A 13,585-nucleotide genomic window follows, 5' to 3' on the forward strand; every position below is an offset into this window, starting at 1 on the left:
TGTGACAATGACACCCACGGTGCAGTGCCACCTCCCAGCCACGATGCTGCAATAATTCTTGGCTCCAGCTTCCCACCCTCGTGGGGGTTCTGGGGCACCATGGAGGGGGTGAATCCTTCTCGTGCCTCCTGGCCCAGTTTTGGTGCTGTCACCGGTTTTGGTGCTGTCACCAGTTTTGGTGCTGTCACCGGTGGAGAATTTGAAGATGAAACCAGGTGACAAAGGAGGGTTTGTGATAACGATCTCGCTGTGTCACTGCAGAGATTGCCAGGGTGACACACCTGGGGGTGACACACCTTTGGGCAAGGCTGTGCTGTGAAAAGCCCAGCGAGGAGCTGGTGGCCCTGTGGGGGTGGCACAGGAGGGACCTGCTGGGCTGGCCAGGCCACAAGTGGTGTTTCTGGAGCCGTGGGAAGCCAGGGGGGCTGCGGGGTGTGTTGTGCACCCTGAGCATCCGGGAGGGCTCTGGTGACTGTGGGGACTCTGTTTGGGGACTGCCAGCTCAGCCTGCCCAGCTTGGGGCAGTGACGTGGGTGACAGTGAAGGATGAGGTCACCTCTGCCTCGGTCACTGCCGGTGCCTGGGATTTGTCATGAAACAGCCTGTTCTGGACAGCAGGATAAAGGTGCCCCAGAGGCCGGGAGGAAGGAACAGTTTGAGCAGGAGCTGATTTGGGAGCTGGGCAGAAGGGCAGGAGCTGTTCCCAGAGCAGACACTGAAGTGTCAGCAGCCCCAGAGGTGCTGTGGGAACAGCCAGACCTTCCCCCTTCCCACATGGGCACAAACTGGCTCGGGAGCTCCCCAGGATGTGCTCTGCCCTTGCCTGGGCTTTGTACTGGCGATTCTGGGGCTGTCCAGCTGTGGGATTTCATCAGAGAAGTACCCTGCAGTGGGAAATTGTCCCTGTCCCCTGCTCCCAGGTGCTTGGGGGCTGCTGGGCAGAGCTCTGGAGTGTTTGGGGAAGTGGCTGCAAGGCAGGTGCAGGCAGTGGGTGCTGGGGAGGCTCCCTGGGAGGTGTCCTGGGAGTGGGAAGGAGCCTTGGGAGGTGTCTAAACCAGCATCCTGCTCAAAGCAGGGTCAGCTCTGAGGTCACCCCAGCAGGTCAGGGCTGCATCGAGCAGGAAAACCTGCTGGGGTGGAGCCTGGACAGCTCCTGGACAACCTCCAGCCAGGCAATGTCCCTGTCAGGGGTAAAACCCAGGATCACATTTCCCTGTGCTGATGTGCCTCAGCTCCTGGTATCTGTGAGCTGCAATCTGGGCTTGGAACTCCCAGACTTGGAGCAGGGGCTGTAAAGTGCTGCTGGAGATGGGGGAGAACAAAGATGGATGCAGTGAGAAGTTTCCTGGGATGCCAGAGCTGGGTGGCTCTCCCAGGGACTTCCAGAGGATTTCTGTGGCTCTCCCAGGCACTTCCATAGGATTTCTGTGGCTCTCCCATAGCTCACTACAGCTTTGCCTGGGAAAAACCCTCTTTCCTCTCAACTCTCCCAGGAAAGCAGAGTGAGACGAGGCCAGGAGTGCCCTCGGTGTCAACAGGGTGGCACAGGCTGGCCCTGGGTTTCCTTCTGCTGGAGGGAATTTGGCACCTCGTGAGGGGCTGAGTCATGGGATGCACAGAGCACAACACACCACAGCCTCCTGCTTCCCAGCATCAAAGCTCTGCCCAGCCTGGGGTTGGCATCTTTTTATTTGTAGTTCTGAATGTGGAAATCTGAGGTTCTCCCGCAGGAGTGAGAACTGGGGATGAATGCAGGGAGCATCTCTGGTTGCCCCTGGGGTTTCTCCATCCCCACTGTGTCATCACCATCTGACCATCACAGCACATCCTCTGCATTAATATTATTCTTCTCTTATGGCTACAAAGTCTGTTTTTATGAGGCTGTTTTCCCACAGACCCAACAACAAATGTCAGGTTGACCTAAGGGTTGTTGTTGTCTCAGTTTTCTTTGGGCTCCCTCTTGTCCACACAGCCGGGTACAAGTTGTCTCCTGCGTAATTAGCCTGCTGTAAATCATCTCCTGCCTTCTCCCCTTGCATGGGAGAACATTCCCATGTGCTGATCCACCCTGGGGTTGCTTTGGCTGAGGACTGTGCACTCCCCGACCCTCTGCAGCTGTGTGGGGAGAAGGATCATCCCAGAACCAGGGATTGCAGCTGCTCTGGGATGAGCTCAGGGGGAACATGGGTTCACGTGGTGGAGGTGATCCAGAGAAGCTGTGGCTGCCCTGCATCCCTGGAAGTGTCCAGCTTGGACAGGGTTGGAGAAACCTTGGAGGTGTCCCTGCCGTGGCAGGGGTGGGATGGATGGGATTGAAGTTCCCTCCCAACCCAAGCCATTCCATGGTTCTGAGATGCATGATTTCCATGCAGAGGGTGGATCTGCTGTCCAGCTCTGAGCCCAGCTCATGGAGCAGCCTGGACAGTGAGTGTCTCAGTCCATCCCTGATGAGGGGAAGCTCCTGGCCATTCCCACCTCTGTTCTCCACCAGAGCAGGCTGCTCCAAGCCGTGTCCAGGCTGGCCTGTCCATGCTGCTGTCCCCAGGAGTGGTGTTCATTGAAAACCATCCCAAACACCCTCAGCCAGGTCACAGGAAGGACAGGATAGGGAAGTTCTGCAGTAAATACCACCATGGAATCAAATTCCTGTTTGTTTCCCATGAACTCAGTGTTTGCACAGTCAGACCAAAGGGCTTTGGCTTTCTCTTGGTTTTTGCTCTTGGATGCAGCACTGAGGCCGAGGCACCAACTGATGCCTTTTCCAGATAATCTCAGCTGGGATCTGCTGAGCTCAGAAGTCTCCTGCTGATGGAGACGTTCCAGGTGCTTTCTGTCTCATTCCTGCCCATTTTCCAGAGCATTAGGCATGGGAAGCACATTTTAGAACTGTTTGATAAAACCACACAAGTGTTTATAGTGCCCACATTTGTACCACATTCTGGAGGCTGCTGCAGTGCACAAAGATCCAGAATTGTTGCAGGCAGGGGAATGAGGAACCAGCACCAGCTTTAGCTGGGAACAGAAGCACCAAAATGCTCCTGAATATTTGCCTCCCTGGGTGACGAGCAGAGGCTCGATCCTTTTTCATGAGTTGGTGCTAAAAACCAGTACCTGTCCTGAAGGGACACTGGCAGTGCTGTAACCCGGCATTGGCAGGGAACTGCTGCTCCTGCTGAACCGCAGCGGCTCCAGCTCGGTGTGCAGCGACCTGGGGCAGGAAGGAGCCGCAGAGCTCCGGGAGGATCCCCTGCGCCCTCCCGGCCGTGCCTGCTCCTGCTCCTGGGGCTCTTGCAACACCGGGACGTGGCGTGTGAGCTGTTCCGATTGTTCTGCTGATACTCAGGGTTTCTCCGGGTCTGTGCTGTTGCTCCATGAGCTGCAATCGGCCGGGCTGGGGCCAAATCCCACGGAGCTGCCTCTCCATCATCGGGGCTGAGCCTTTCAGGGAGCGCTGGCTGCTCTTCCCAGGCTGTTCCCCGTGTTGTTCCCGTCTCCCTGCAGCTCCCGGGAGCTCTCCCGAGGGGCTGCCCCACAGCTGAGGAGCTCTGGTGGCTCCTTTGTCACTGATAAGGCTGTGATAACAGAGCAGAGCAGCACTGGATGTACGAAGGCTGCGAGGGTTTGTTCTCAGCCGGCAGCTCTGCACACGCAGGCTGGCACAGCCTCGGGCAGGGTCACACCACGCCGGGTGACAGCCTTGGGAAAATGGGAATGAGGTGCTGGTGAGGCCCCAGGCTGAGCTCCTGTCACTGTCACTCCACAGCCCTGCAGAGCAAAGCTCAGCCTGAGCTCCTTGCAGTGTCCCAGCCAGGGACAGGCAATGTGCTGAGGGACTGAGGAGCTGTGTGACACTAATGCCTCCAAAATCCTCCTCATCCCCAGTGGGCAGTGCCAGGATGCCAGCAGGGAAAAGGCAGGAGATCTCCCAGACTCTCAGCAAAACACCCAGTCCTGCTTCAGGAGCATCCACCAGCCCTGCGAGTGTTCAAGAAATGTGCAGATGTGGCACTTGGAGGTTTGGTTCATTGGGAATGAGGGCACTCAGTCAGAGGCTGGAATTGGCAGCTTCTCCAGCCTGGCCTGGAAGTGCAAAGTGAGCATCAGCTGCTCCTGTGAGCTCTGTGTTCCTGGGTTGGTGTTGCAAACATCTGGCAGGCTGTTGTTTGTTTGTTTTTCCAGGCTAACACACATTTTAGTCATTTCTGCTGGGGATGCTGTGGGGAGGCCGTGGTGCTCCACAGGAAGGCAGTCTAGCCAGGGCAAATCTGGGCTTGCTTTGGGAGGGAAGTCGGGAAGAATGAATATTTGCCCTGTGGCATCAATTTCCTGTCTAGCATTCTCCAAGCACAGCTGGAAAAGGCCCAGGAGCACAGATGTGTGTGTGGGGTGTGTGCCTGGCACCCTCCTAGCAGGGCTGAGAAGGAGCCTTTGCTCTTTCCCTCCTCTTGTCAGATCCCTTCCTCCCTCCAGAAATCCCAGAATCAGCACTTTGCTGGGGAGCTCCTCTCCTCGGGAAACACCAGCTCATTATTCAGTTTAATGTCCCATCTGGGCCCATGTGGGAAAATGCAGATGGTGCCTCGGGACATGGAGTGATGCAATGGATGGGTTGGGAGGGAGGGAGGGAAGTCCAGCGATCCCAGAGCCCCCTGGGCTGGGCAGGCACCTCCAAACTGCTTGAGCTTTAATTGACAGTGAATTTTAATGATTTCCTTTATGAGGCTGACGAGTGGTAGCTCAGTGCCATGTCCACTGCTGACATCCTGGTGGGATGAAAGGACAGAGGAATTGAATGCCTTAGTTGTAGGGAATCACTGCTTGTTGCTGAGTAGTTACAATAATAACCACAAAAAAACCCCAAACTTGATTTGTTTTAAATGTGCCTTATCTGTGAATGAAATTTTGTTGTGGGGTTCATGTAAAATGGCTTTTGATGCCCCCAGTCTGACATGTCATGAGTACAGGTTTTATAGGATCACAGCACATCCTGAGTTGGAAGAGACTCACAAGGATCATCGAGTTCAACTCCTGGTCCTGAACAGGATAATCCCAGCAATTCCACTGTATTCTGTCTGATCACATCCTATGGTTGCCACAAGGACAAACATCAGCCAGCAAAAGCTGGCTTCATGCAGCCCCAAAAAAAGCCTCTCACCCACATTTTCACCTTCCTTCTCGTGAAATTGATTTGAGAAAGCCGTTCTTTGTCCTGTCACAAACCGCTGGCAGTTGCTGGCTGTGGTTATGGAAATGCTTTATTTGAATAGTTATGGGAACCAGTTTCAGCCCAGGGCTCGGTTTGGCTCCAGCCCTGTCCCAGCAGCACTGGGGCTGTTTGGGAAGCACTGATGGATTGCATGGATCCTGTTGGCCCTAAGAGGCTCAGGGTCCAGCTGAGGGCAGCACGCCCGGGGTGTGAGCAGGGCAGGATTAGCTGGGGAGCACAGATTGCTCAGATTAGCTCTGCCGGGGGCACAGGGCTGGGGGAGATGTCCCATCCCTGTGGAGCTCCCTGATGGCTCCTGACACGGCTTTCCTGCCCGGAGCAGCCGTGCTGGAATGGACACCTCAGCCTGCACGCCAGCCTCGGGCACCAACACCCTGCAGCCTCCTCCAGCAGCAGCTGGGATTTGTTCTGATCCATCACTCCTGGAGGGCTGAGCCAGAATCACAAATCCCAGCCTGCTTTGGGTGGAGGGAACCTTAGAGCTCCTCCTGATCCCCCTCCACCCTGGGCAGGGACACTTTCCCCAGACCTGCTTGTTCAGAATTTAAATCTTATTCACTAATCAAATACAGGCTGAAATTCAAGTGCTCCCCTGATAACTGTTGTGAGTTTGGATTTTATTCTTCTTTTCCTATTCAATCTTGTGCTGTGACAGCAGAACTGATGTGACTGAGTGTCTCTGGCAATCTGGCCATGTGCAGTGTGTCTGCAGGCTCTGGAGGGGGTAAAGCCACAGTAGCTGGAGCTGCTGCACTGAGCAAGGCTGGGGAAAGGGGATCATTACCTGGCTGCACTAAGTCCCTTCTTCCATTTTCCTTTTGCTGTGTCTCTGCATGGCTAATTAACCTTAACGGGAGTTGTATAAACAGAGCCTTACAGGAGGAGCTCATTAGCTCTTTCTTCCTGTGGTTTTCATTCCGAGTTGCTATGTTTTATGGATTAGCAAGAACACTAAATAATATGGAAAAGCAATGCTGGCTATTGCCATACTGAAGTGCTTACTGAGTCAGGTTTGGGAATGGATTGGCAGATCCATGAGTAACCAGACCTCTGGAAAATCCATACCAAGGCAATCTGATCAGCCAGCTGTATAAATATCCCACTGACCGCTTCCTCTCGGACAGCGTAATTCCTGGGAAACTCTGTTTTCAGGGAAAATCACAAGAAATTCTCACAAACTTTGCTTTCCCAGCCTGCCAAAGAGCATTTGCACAGGGAATCACACATGGGAAAGGCCCAGAGGATCTCCTTGGGACAGCAATGCTGTGAGGATTGCAGATTTCCTGGGATAACTGTGAGTCCCAAGCATCCTCCATCCGACTGATCTGGGATTTTTGTGGGTGTTGTGTATTTAATTCAACTGTGAGAAACCTACAGCCCCTGACATCACTTCCCTGGCCTAGGGCTGTTTGGTTTTTCCCACGTTCTGGTGGGATAACAAGATGTGTTTTCCTGTGTGGTCTCCCAAACGGCCCTCAGGCAGGAAAGATTCTCCCCTGTTTCCTCTTCTCCCTGTGACTTTGAGGGAATGGAACTGCACGAGGGACCTGGGTTGTGTCAGAATGTGAATTTCCAGGTCAAACAGTGAAACATCTGAATTCCAAGTCCATCCACGTGGATTAATTATCAGGATCATGGGAAAAATTAATGTGGTTGAGCAGGAATGACACACCTGTGATGGAGAACACGGAGGTTGGAAAACACCCTCCTTTTTAGAGAGACAAGTTTTGGAAATCTTAAATAAATGTAGGATTTAAACAGAGAAATGTCCCTGTGCAGGAGCTACTTTGATATTCCCAGCCCACCTGCCGAGCCCTGCTGTTTGAAATGAGCTCTGGGGTTGAATGTAACAGTCTTGCTTTCAAAAGAGCAAGCACACAGAAGGACAAGGTTTCCTTTCTCGTTTTTACTGCTGTTTCCAGTCCAGCTCTGGGATGCTATTTTTAGAACCCTGTGTTTTAATGCTGTGGCATGAATTGCTGGGATTTCCCCTGGCTGATATAAAATAGAGGATCTGCACTTTGGTATTAGCAGTCAGCCAGGAAATCCGTGCCTGGTGCCAGAAAAGGGCCTTCCTTCATAAATCTGTATTTATTTTCATTTCCTTGTGCAGCAATGACGTGCCAGATCAGCTGTGCTGCTTTCCTGACACGTTCTGGAGTGCTGTGGAACACACGAGGCTGGGCTGGAAACAGAAACAGGATTTGCCTGATTCCCTGGGGACACACACAGCTGGGAAATGCTGGTTTTCAGGGAATCGGGAATGGGACTGTTTTCTGATCCCCACAAAGAACTGGCAAAAGGCATTTCAACAGGGAGCTCCACACATTTGCAAACATAAGTGATCAATCCTGTCTGACTGACTGCCTTTAACCTTGGCAGAATTATCTTTTATTGATCATAGAATTATTACAAGGCAGGATAGCTGTAATCAAGTGGGCTGAAATCAACGGAACAATGCCTGGAAGTGTCCAAGGCCAGGTTGGACAGGGCTTGGAACAACCTGGGAGAGTGGAAGATGTTGCTGCCCATGGCAGGGGGTGGAATGAGATGAGCTTTAAGATCCTTTCCAACCCAAAGCATTCCATGATTCTATAATCCAGAGATCTGGATCCTCTTTCATCTTGGCCCCTGTCTGAGCAAACATCTCTTTCAGTGTCAAATGAGGATTATTCTGCCAATCCATCCATTTCACCATCCCAGGAGGTGTCCAAGGAAGGACTGGACACTCAGTGCTCTGGGCTGGTGACAAGGTCAGGATTGGGCACAGCTTGGACTTGATAGTCTTGTCCAGCCGCAGTGATTCTGTGATTCTATGGTTCAATCCACCCTGCAGTGTGTGAAGGACAAAGGCTCTGTAAAAATAGGCTCTTCTTTCTGGATCTGAGTTAATTCCCAAAACTCTCATGTCCTGTTGCTGCTGTGGCAAGTCCTTTCCCCTCAGCCAGGAAGGCCTTATGGGGTAAGGATTACGTGAAGCACTTTTTCAAGCTCTATTTTTGGGAGTTCTGAAAGGTGACACCTGTGTGCGAGTCACTGCCGTCCCCAAAATAACCGGGGTGGCAGCTCCGGGCACTGTGACATTGGTGGTGAGCAGGGACACACGTGGCACGGGGGGAATGGGAATGCCTCTTATCAGGGTTTTAGAGCACCAGGTACTGTGGAGTTTAATCCTGACAGGGCCTCAAGGTGTGACAGCTCAATAAATATTGAATGTGCCCTTAATCTTGGGGTGGGGAGTGCTGTACCCCCAGCAGGAAGTGCTGATCCTCCCTTTGGGAGTGGAAGATACTACAGTGAGTATCTCCCACCGTATCAGCCGAGATATGGGAAGTGTACTCAGAGGGATATTGCACAAAGAGCAAACAGCAGCAGGGAGAGCTTTTGTTCTGCAGGCACCGAGCCCAGGTCAGTGGGTGACACACTGCACAGCTCCCAAAACTGCAGGCTTTGAGTCAAATCGGACTTGGATCTGCAAAGGGAGGTTCTCTCCCCAAAAAGGGGGGCATAGTGTGGTGCCCTCCTGCAGAGGAATGGGGAGGAGGGAGAGTGCAAGGACAATGGGACATGCTCTGTCCCCCTGAGCTGATCCCAGTGCTGGGCACCCCAAATCCTGCTGGACACGTGGCTCTCACCCCTCACCCCTTGCAGAACCCACAGCCCTTCCTCTCACCAGCAGGTCAAGGTCAGGGAGCTCAGCTCGTGTGTAACTTTGGATTCTGCAGGGAAGACAACCAGGCTGTGAGAGGAGGCTGCAGAGTGGGATGCCAGGCTGGCTGCCGTGTGTGGCTTTCCTGTGGCACAGGCTGTGACTGATGCCCTGTGACAGCCTGTGCGTGGCTCCTGCTGGTGCAGCTGGGGACTCTGTCGCTTCTCACCATCACCACACGACAGCAAAACTCTTTGGGAATGAAATTTTCTGCGATGAAATGGAAGCTCACGAAAGCACTCGCCACAACCGCTGGGAATAAATTCACTTTCAGTTTATTCGCAGTGTTGTGAAAAAACGGTGAATTATGTATTGCACTGTCCCTGCATGTGTGACAGGGGTGTGGAGTCCTGAGTGGCACCGTTGGTTTGAAGCCGTCAGCTGCTGCACTTTAAGAGGGACCCACAGAGTGTGACAGCACCCTGAGTCCCTGTAGGAACCCCAGTGCAGCCTGAATTCCCAGCAAGGCTCAGCTTTGCACGTGTAGAGATGAGACACAGAATCACTGAGGCTGGAAAAGCTCTCCCAGCCCATGCAGTCCAAGTTGTGCCCAATGCCCACCTTGTCCCCAGCCCAGAGCACTGAGTGTCCTGTCCTTCCTTGGACACCTGCAGGGATGGGGAATTCAAACCTCCCTGGGCAGCCCCTGCCAACATTTAACCTTTTCCATGACTAAATTCCTGCTGCTGTCCACCCTGAGCCTCCTCTGGCCCAGCCTGAGGCTGTCCCCTCTCCTCCTGTCCCTGTTCCCTGGAGCACAGCCTGACCCCCTGGCTGTCCCCTCCTGTCAGGAGTTATGCAGAGCCACAAGGTCCCCCTGATCCCCTTTGCTCCAGGCTGAGCTCCTTTCCCAGCTCCCTCACAGGACTGATTCTGGATGTGGTTTGTACCTTGTCGTTGCAATTCCCTGGGAGCAATTTCACCCTGTGACACATCTGGGCCACCTTTGGTGTGCCTCACTCATACCCTGGTGGCTGCAGCCTCCATGGGCCTTTGGCAAAGGGCAGGCTGTGCCTGAACCTCCTCCCAGCCCTGCTGCACCACAGCATCCTGCAGCAGGGCCAGGCTCCTCTTCAGCCCACAAAAGCCCTCTGGCAAAGCGTTATTGCCATGGCGTGTCAACAGGGCTGCAGGTCACCAGGGATGGGGACAAAGCTGCTGGTGACATGTTGTGTAAACAGGAAGAAAATATGCCTGTTCCCTCGGTGACTCCATAGTGACTGGGAAACACTGTCCCATTTCACAAGGCCCTCCTGCCTCTCACGGGTCACACACAAGGTTTGCTTTCCTCAGGAGCCATGGACACTTCTCTGCCAACACAGACTCACAGGCTGCTGGGGCTGCAAGGGACCTCAAAGCTCTGGGACCCCTGCCATGGAGTCCCCACTCTCGCTCCCACACATCTCAACAGCTTTACGCCTTCTGCTGGCAGCTGTGCAAAGTTCTTCAACTGTTTTTTTTCAGGATAAATCACAAAGAAACTGAAAGCTTTTAGAGCAATTTTGTCTGAAGTCTCCTTCCTTAACCATTTAGGATAAGCAAACAGCTTATGGAAACCTTGCTGACAGGTGAGTCACAGGAATGGGGGAGAAGTTTGTGATGCTAGAGAAGACCCAAAACAACCCCTCTGCAGCTCCTTGTGCAGGTCTTTGTTGCAGACCCCTCAGAAACCAGCCAGCATAGCTGCCACAGCTCCTGCACCTCCCTGGGCTCCATGAGCTGCCAGCTCAGCTGGCAACAGAGCCATGGGTCACCTCAGGTAGCCACGGGTCACCTCAGGTGGCCTCAGGCCACAATGGCCAAGCTCTTGGTCAGGATAGGACAGAGACTGAGTCAAGTCCAACTCCCCTGGCTGTCACCTCCCCCCTTCAGATGCCAGAAATAACCATTTTTGCACTTCAGTAAGCATTATCTGTGTTTTGGATGATAGCTGGGGTCTTGCCTTGCCCCATCTGCAGTCAATGGGCTTGACAGACGAGGAAACAGGTTCTAAAGCAAAGCAAGAAAAACCTTATTCCACCTTATTTTCATCCCAGTTCCGTACAAATAAAGACAGGCTGCTCCTTATCAACTGTTGTAGCAACAGCCTGCAATCAACACACACGTGCTGTTATCTCTTTGTGGGAGATAATTTCAGTTGTCGGGCCATGCCATGGAAATGCAACATTTGTGTTTTGCTGTCAGGATGTGCCAGGACACTGCAGGGCAATCGCAAAGCAGGAGTTGGGTACTAACGTGAGGTGGAGGAAGGAGCAGCCTGAAATCCTGCCAAGCACTGTCTGCTGCTGTGTAAAAGTGTTTCAAAGGGGATGGAGAGGAGCCCAAGCAGAACTGTGTCAACAGTAGATATCAAAACACAATTTCAGAGCTTGCAAGGACTCTCCTCACTATTCCTTATTTGTATGGGTAATCCCATTCCCTTCATTGTTGGCTGGGAGAGCTGGGGATTGTTTTTGCATGCTGGATCTCAGAATGATGAACATGCACTGATCTTGGATTCGAGTCAGCCCCACCACCCTCCTTGGGATGCTCCATCCTCTAAGTGTCCTGGCTTCCTTCAGTTGTGTTTCCTCTTTATCTTTTCCTGTTTCATGGTGACTCCAGAGGTCCTTCATCACTGCCTGCTGTTTCTCCCAGTAGCTCACCAAGGCTGTGACATCTGTCTTATTTCATCCATCCTTGTCCCCTTCCAGTAGGGAGGGCTTTGTGTGTAGTTTCTGTTTTGGCAGGATTTTCAGGTTTGTTTTTTTCTTAAAGACAGAAGCAGAAACGTCTCCCTCCCTCCCTCCAGCTCCTGTGTTTAAATTAGGAAAGAGCAGATCGCTGGTGACTGGGGGAAATAGGAAAGATTGATGGGCTTTCTGTGATCCCATGGGTGTTCCCTGGCAGGCTCCTGGGAAACTGCTGAGTCCTGCACGAATGAGCCTCACCCTCATGATAACAGTTCTGTTTTGCCTGAGGAGGCAGGAGTGCCATCATCGTTGTCATCCAGGAGCATTAGGATATGTTTTCAAAAACAGATATGTTTTTGAATGCGTTTAAAACGGGGAACAAAGCCTCCAACCCCTCTGCATCATCTCCCGGGGGTTTGGGCTTTTGTTTGGACATTTTGACAGGATAAGAGGAAACAGAGGAAACTCGAGCTCTGCCACAGGAGGTTCAGGTTGGACATCAAGAGGAATTTCTTCATGGTAAGGGCTGTTTACATTGGCAGGGGCTGCCCAGGGAGGTGGTGGAGTCCCCATCACTGGAGATGTCCAAGGAATTACTGGATGTGGCACTAAGTGCTCTTATCTGGTGACACGGCGTGTTTGGTCAGTCAAAGGTTGGACTCCATGATCTTGGAGTTCTTTTCCAGCCCTAATGAGTCTGTGATTACCTCCCCAATGCCATCCCGGCGGCTGCTCCGTGCCCTCTGCCCTCTGTGCCCGTTCCTGACTCCTGGAGCTGCCTCTGTGCTCTGCATTCCCTCCTCACTCCAGCCCTGTATCCCTGACGCTTTTCCTGGCACCCTTCCCAAGTTCTCTTGCTGCCAAGCCGGACTCAGTACAAGCGTCTTGTATTCCCTTTCAAATCCTTTCCTATCGTGGCAAATAAACCCAATGTCCTCCACACACAGACACACACAGACACACACACTCCCGATATTATCCTTGACAGCTCTTCACTTCTGGCACTCAGCTGCTGCTTAATCATATGGTTTCTTTCTCTGAGTCACCTCATGTGCTCTTGCAGCCAAGAGCTTGACTTTGATTTGTCAATGTCACGGCAGGCGCACATCCCTCGGGATGCCACTGCTGTCCCGCACGTCCCGCTGGCACCAGCGCGCTGCTCTTTGCTCTGCTCCGAGTGGCATCGGTGCCTTTGGGAGAGCGGGACCATCCCCTCCCCTCCCCTCTGCCTTCCCGCACACACCACCGGCACCCTGCTCTGTCCCGCTTGCCCTGATTTTATCATATCCCTGCTGCCTTGCAGTTTCTGGTCTTTGCACAGAGCGACCTGCCTGACCTTGACTCCCAGGTAGCCTTGGCGCTCAGATCCTTTCTCCAAACATCCTTCCACAGAGGGCCCTCTCCCCCCACGCTCTCGTCCTTGTGACATTTGCAAAGAGGGGGCAAGCGGAGCAAACCAAACAAATCCAGCAAATATCGCTGGAAAAGGGGAACTAAAGCCATGTGCACGGAGCACCGAGAATAACCTGCTGCCTTCCGAGCGCTGTCCTTCCCCTGACCCCTCCTGCCGCATGTCTGCTCCGCGCTGCGGGCCCGGCACGGGATCCCCGCTCCTGCCCAAATCCCCCGTGTACCCACGGAGCGATAACCGAGCTCTGCTCCTCCCTAGGAAAACAACCGGAGCTTCCCAGAGGAGCTGTTTGCAGACAACGCTGCAAAACCGCTTCCCCCGCGCCGCTCTTTGTACTGAGCAAACAACAGGGCAGCCTAAAGCGAGGGAACTGGGATAAAATTTGGATTTCTCATTGTCCAGGGAATGCTGCAGGTGTGGACACACCTATTCACCCTCCCAGCCCCCCGGCCGGTGCCGCTTTGTGCGAAGAGGGTGTTGGTGTTAATTGCCTTTTTCCCCGGCTGCCCATGGCACGGACTTTGCTCCTCCGGGCTGGGATTTCTAAGCAGCAGGAGGCTTTCCAC

Source organism: Lichenostomus cassidix, chromosome 9, assembly GCF_008360975.1.
Source record: "Lichenostomus cassidix isolate B80296 chromosome 9, HeHo_3.0, whole genome shotgun sequence".
NCBI classification, from domain to species: Eukaryota; Metazoa; Chordata; class Aves; order Passeriformes; family Meliphagidae; genus Lichenostomus; species Lichenostomus cassidix.